Source organism: Mesoplodon densirostris, chromosome 13 (genome assembly GCF_025265405.1).
Source record: "Mesoplodon densirostris isolate mMesDen1 chromosome 13, mMesDen1 primary haplotype, whole genome shotgun sequence".
In the NCBI taxonomy this organism is placed as follows: domain Eukaryota; kingdom Metazoa; phylum Chordata; class Mammalia; order Artiodactyla; family Ziphiidae; genus Mesoplodon; species Mesoplodon densirostris.
Window position 1 is genome coordinate 8,771,799 of NC_082673.1, and position 6,505 is coordinate 8,778,303.

Consider the following 6,505-nt stretch of genomic DNA (forward strand, 5'->3'; position numbering starts at 1 on the left):
AATTTTAATGTGTACCCACCAAATTTCACCTTGTGAAATGACTCATTTTCTGTATACTTTACTGCTGAGATTGTGTAATTGAGGAAATGCTAACTCATCCCAATTAAAGGCTGGAACCTTAGGATAAACAAGACAGGCTTGTGCAAGACCCTTTCATATTCTAATTCCGAAACACACAGATATATCTATTTCCTGATTGAAGTCAAAAATTTATGGCTCCTGAAGACATTGGCTCCATTATATCATATGTAAATGGTAGGCTGTCATCATGAAGCCTGTCCACCTTCATCATCTGATGAAAGCTATGGAATTTCATAAGAAACATGCTCATAGCCATAAAGTTTTCTAGTCAATTTTAGGGATTCATGTACCTAAGGTTAAGAATAACTGCACGGACAGATAAAGATCCTTTTACCTCTTGCTTTCTGTGATGTTAAGCCTTGGGAGCTGCTAGTGGGACTGGTTTCTTACATTTTCTTAGTCTATTCACAAGGTTGATGGCTGAGGATGAGAAATGGCATCTTGTATCCATGGCAACTGTGAATACTCTCAACTAGTCTGTGAAGATAATGCTTAAGACATCTACATAAGACAAACATGTGGTTGACTGTGGACGGATCCAATTACTGGTTCAGTGGATTTACTTAGTTTGACTGCCTTTTGCACTAGATGAAACTTTTCTGGAGCCTGCAATGAGATACTTAATGAGAAAGTCCCTTGGAAACTAGAAAGTGCTTTACAAATGTAAGCAATTGTTTCCTTTTCATTTTTTATGACAGATTTATACGATAAAGAGCATACAATTTTGCAATAGCGATATCCCTATACGCCCAACTTTGACCAAGCTCATTAACTAACCTGATGGATCTAGGGGAAAAAAATCTGCTAGTTAAGTGTTAGTAGGCACTTTTGAAGAAATATAAAATTGGTAACAGTGTGACTTCTTTGCTTTTGTCTCACTGTGAACTTTCTTTCCTTCTTTAAACATTTCTTGACCTCTTGAAATGCCAGATACTACCCTGGGAGCTACAGTACAAAGCAGGTGTCATTTAATTCCCTAGTGCCTGAGTTAGCCTATATTTTGATGTCAAAAAGGTCTAATGTTGGCGATTTCATGTACTTCTACCTGTACGTACACTGTGCAGTCCATTCTACAGAGTCAACCAAGTGCCCATTTCCTGCCAGTTACTATACCAAATGCTCATGGACTTGGTCTTAAAGGAGCTTGTGTGGTTTTGGAGGGAGAGTGGCACACACACTGACAATCACAACAGAGTGTGCTGCCTTCTTCTTCTGCCTGAAAAGATGGGTAGACAAGAAGGCAGGGAGGGCAGGATGGGTCAGCTACCGGGGGTCCATGCGAACCACAGAGAAGTCAGGACTCCAGGGCTGCAGATGTCTTCAAGAGCATATTGTTCAACCTCTTCATTTTTACAAATGAGAAAATTGAGTCTCGGAAAGTGAGAGTGATTTGCAAAGGTTGACTAATCAGTTACCACAGGACTAGAACTCAGGGTGCCTTACAGCACACCTTCTCAGCAAGGGCAGTGTTGCCTCCAGTCGGGGGGAAATTGGTTCCTGGGGGCAAAAAATTTTTAGCTATTACAGTGGTCATCTCCAAAGGGCCATACTACATAAACACATATCTGTGGTATTACATTTTCATGGGGTAGAGGAATGGTTACAGAAAAATATCTAAAAAGGCTTCTCACAGGGTAGGGGACAATCGGTTTTTTTTAAAGTTGATTTCCCTGTGGTGGTTTCATGGATATTAAGTCAAAACTCATGAAATTGTATATATTAAATAAATGCAGGTTTTAACATATTTACACTTCAGTAAAGCTATTAGAAAATGTTGAGAAACACTGCCGTACAGCCATTCTACTGTTCTTTCTGCTACTTTGCATCACAAACTGAGACGTAAAGATCCTGCTACATTGAAACCTCATCTTTACTCCTTGGTCCTGGATGTTATTTTATTGTCTAGCTTTCTTTCTTTCCATTTATTCTCCATTTTCTCTTTAATTCTTTTTTTCCTACCATCCAACCATTACAATCTATGAAGGCTAATTTGTTGTTAGTGAACTACTTATGTTCAGGCACTATGCACTCTGATATGGCTTAACTACTACTGCAAAACTTATGTAAATGAACAGATGTAGGAAACACAATCCCTTAACTTTAACTTTATTCTCTGAAACCAAATCCATATTTAGAAACCAAATTCATAACAGCATCCTAGATTATTGGAAAAACATTTTATGGTTATACATATAATAGCAGACATTAATGAGGAATGAATATTCACTATGTGATTGTTACCTGATTTTTACAAAAGAAAGGAATTGAGGTACCGATTACTCAAAGTCACACTCTCATAGTCAGGACCACATATCTAATAAGTGGCAGGTTCAAGATCTGCACCCTTGGGCTTCCCTGGTGGCACAGTGGTTGAGAGTCCGCCTGCCGATGCGGGGGACACGGGTTCGTGCCCCAGTCCGGGAAGATCCCACATGCCGCGGAGTGGCTGGGCCCGTGAGCCATGGCCGCTGAGCCTGCGCGTTCGGAGCCTGTGCTCCGCAACAGGAGAGGCCACAACAGTGAGAGGCCCGCGTACCGCAAAAAAAAAAAAAAAAAGATCTGCACCCTTGCAGGCTGGCTCTAGAATACAAGCTTTGCCCTCCATGCTACACTAATGATTATGACCCAAACTTGGAGGCAGTCTGGGTAGTTGCACAGTTGAGTTCTTGTTTCCTTGGTAATGTTAATATAGGGGGATTATGAGCCAATTCCTGAGGTTATCTGTATATGTATTTCCAGGAGCTTGAAAATTTTAAGGAGCTGCAATAGCAATGGGACGGGGTCGGGTGGGGTGATAATGGACCTGACACAAAGGTGGAGTTAAGAATTCTGAAGAGAACAGACAAAACCATGCTGGGAAGTTGATATATGTGCTTTGGAGGTCATAAGTTAAGAGCAGTAATGGAACAGAAATTTTCAAGCATGGCTAATGTTGAACTAGCTGTTCACAAGTAACCTTTCAGAGAAGCAGGCATGTGGTCTATGTCCTGCTGAGAAGAAATGCGGGACCACTCAGGACCCCTGTCCAAGGTCCTACTTGTCTCCATTAAAGGTTGCATGTCAGTTAGGGTCCCACGAGAGACAGACACTCAGACCCAATCAGACATGCAAGAGGTGTATTGAGGGAAACACGTGTGAGGGATGAAGGGCTAGAGAGCAGGTGGAGACAGGGAGTTCCTTCAGCCTGTGATGCAATCTGACTCTTGTGCGTGGAGACAGAAAAGGAAAGACGACTGGGTAGAAATAGTCATAGGTTGTTCAGAGCAGCTCTGAGAAAAATCTCAGCCAGGCCAATGGGAATCGGCAGCAGGATTTGACCTTTAGACGTCGAACGGCCCAGCGCTAATAGCCCTGCCATGTCTTGGCATGGGAGGAACAGCCTCTATGTAAATGCCACAGCAAATCCAAAGGTGTGGCAGCCAGAGCCCTGGCACACCGACCTCCTCACAGCTGCATCTCTTGAAGGGACGTCTGCATGGTGCATCTCCATGACCACCACAGGCACTTACTCTGGGCCATTTTCAAACACCTCACACAGTAGGTGTGATTATCCCCACTGAAAGATGGAGAAACATGCTCAGAGAAGCTAAGAAATTTCCAGAGGTCACAATGCTTGTACATGGTTGAGAGAGAACTTGAACCAAAGTCTTCCTGTTTCCGTTCAAACATATTTTCTTTAGGATATCTAAAGCTTTATTGAGGTCTTAACAACTTCTTAAAAGTAAGCAGGGGAAGCTTTGTATTACCACAGGGCATAAGGGGAGAAGTCTCAGAGCGTACAATTTCATGGATAGCATACGGGATGTAAAACAAATTAGCCGAAACTGGATGTGATCAACTTAAACATTCTTGGATTTTAAATTCATGGTTTTACTCATCTGTGAGGTTTAAACAGAAAACTAGTTTATAACTTGAAAGAATTTCAAATTTTACTGATTCATACAGTTGAATATATTAGGTATAGGCAAGCTGATGTTACTGATGATCTACTTAGCTTCTGAGAGATGCTCCTAGCTCACTTAGCAATCTTGTTGTGACTTGGCTTTCTTAAGCTGAGTCATCGTCCCATATTCAGAAACCAATTTGCACCTAGTGAGGTGAAACCAATTCTATTTCATTTTGAAAAGTGGCCAAAAAAGAAACTACGGCTAATGCTGATAATGGAAATGAAATGCCTAAAAAAATCCTTGGCTAAAAATTAAAATTTCTGGATAAACTAGAGTGCAATGTCAAATTTTAGTGTGGAACAGTCACACCCTGAATGGGTACACTTTGTGGTCTTATGGAGCAATAAGAAAAGGACATTTATGACATTTCAAGAGAATTCTCTGGCCTCAGCCATAACTGTTCTCAAACAAGAGAGAGATCTTTAAGGGACCAAAAGGAAGAGGCCATTATACTGTATTTTATGGGAAAAATCATAGGTTATGGTGGTATTTATGAATTTGGGGGATTCCTGAAAGTCCTCTACTTACCTCAAAAAAATGTTAAGGTCAAGCATCTGCTACATCAGAGCTTCTTGATTTCTCATTAGAGATCTTCTCCTCCCTCAGTGTTGTCTATTTCAGAAAATGGCACCATGGTTCACCCAATTGCCCAGGCTCTAAACTCAGCATCTACCTGCGTGCTCCTGTTTTTTTCACATTGCTCATTTAATTCATCGGCAAATTCTTCCAGCTCTAAATTGGACATGGATTCCCTATCACATTTCTTCTCAACCAAGTCTACCACAGCTAGTCCTTCTTAAACTACCAGCATCTCCTGGAAGATGGTGTTCCAGTTTCTGCAGGCACCCTCCACAGAAAGTACCCGCTGCAGCCTCCTGGGTGACTGTCAGAAAGTATAAGCCAGATCGAGGCAAATAACAAAAAGCCTTCAGGAGCTTTCTACCTGGTTTAGAATAAATCAGTATCCTGTTCATGGCCTCTAAAGCCACACGTGATCCAGTTCCTGGCTTCCCCCCTGACTTTCTCTCCTCCCCTGCTCACTCACTCTGGTTGGCTTTTCTAAAAATGACAAACATGATCCTACCTCAGGGCCTTTGCACTTGCCTGCAGGTCTATAAGGCCCCTCTCCTATCTTTCTTAGGTCTCTATTCAGAGGTTGCCACCACAAAGAGCCCTTCCCCAACACATCTGTGACCTTTCACCCTGGCAATCTCTACTTTCTTGTCCAGCTTTACTTTTCTCCATGGTATTCATTGCCATAACATTACACTATATATGTGTGTATCTTTCTTCTTCTGTATTTATTCATTATCTATCTCCCAACATGGGAATATAAGCTCCAGGAGAGCAGAGAACTTGCTTTATTTCTGCAGTCCCTCCAACACCTATAACGTGTGGCACATAGTAGGTGCTCAATAAATATTTATGGAATAAATGAATGAGTATCTGGATAATGTGTGTCCTGCCTTTCATAGTCATTTAGAATAAGCAGACATTAGAAAGGAGGTAGCATCTGTGGAAGAGCATGGTGGGCTTGGTTAGAGATTCTAGTCCCATTTCTCGTCTTGGATCAGCCTGAGGCTTCCTTGCCCCTTGGAAGTACAGGACATGGCATGCAGGGCATTAGTCTCAGGACACTGGGGTAATCCTGCTGGGGTGATTCATGTGAACGGCTTCAACATGTGAATGAATAAACAAACTGTAATATAGTCATATAATAGAATACTATTCAATGTTAAAAAAAATGAGCCACTAAAGCTGTAAAAAGACATGGAGGAATCTTAAATGCATATTGCTAAGTAGAGGAAGCCAATCTGAAAAGGCTACATACTGTATGATTCCAAATATATGACATCCTGGAAAAGGCAAAATTATAGAGACAGTAAAATGATCAGTGGTTGTTGAGGATTTGGGGTCGGGGGGAGGAATGAGTGGGTGGAGCACAGGAGATTTTTCAGGCAGTGAAACTATTTGCATGACACTGGAATGGCGGGGACATGACATTGTGTATTTGTCAAAAACATAGAATGTACAACACAGAAGTGACCCCTAATGTAAATGATGAACTTTTGTTAATAATAATGTATCAATATTGGTTTATCAATTGTAACAAATGTTCCAATTTGGAACATTTAAGGCAGGATGTTAATAACAGGGGAATTGCAAGATTTTCCCATCAAACTAAAACCTCTAAAAAGGTAAAGTCTATTAATTTTTCTTTGTGTTAAAAAATGACACAATTATATGCTGTCTATAATACATTCAGTTCAACTATAACAATATAGATAGGCTAAAGGTAAAAGAGTGGAAAAAGATATATCAAGCAAACATGAGTCAGAAGAAAGCAGATAAAGCCGACTTGAGAGCAAAGAGAATTACCAGGTACAGAGAGGACCATAAGGATAGAAAGATCAATCCACTGGGAAGACCTAGCAACCACACTCCTGGGCATTTATCCCGGAGAAATGAAAATGATG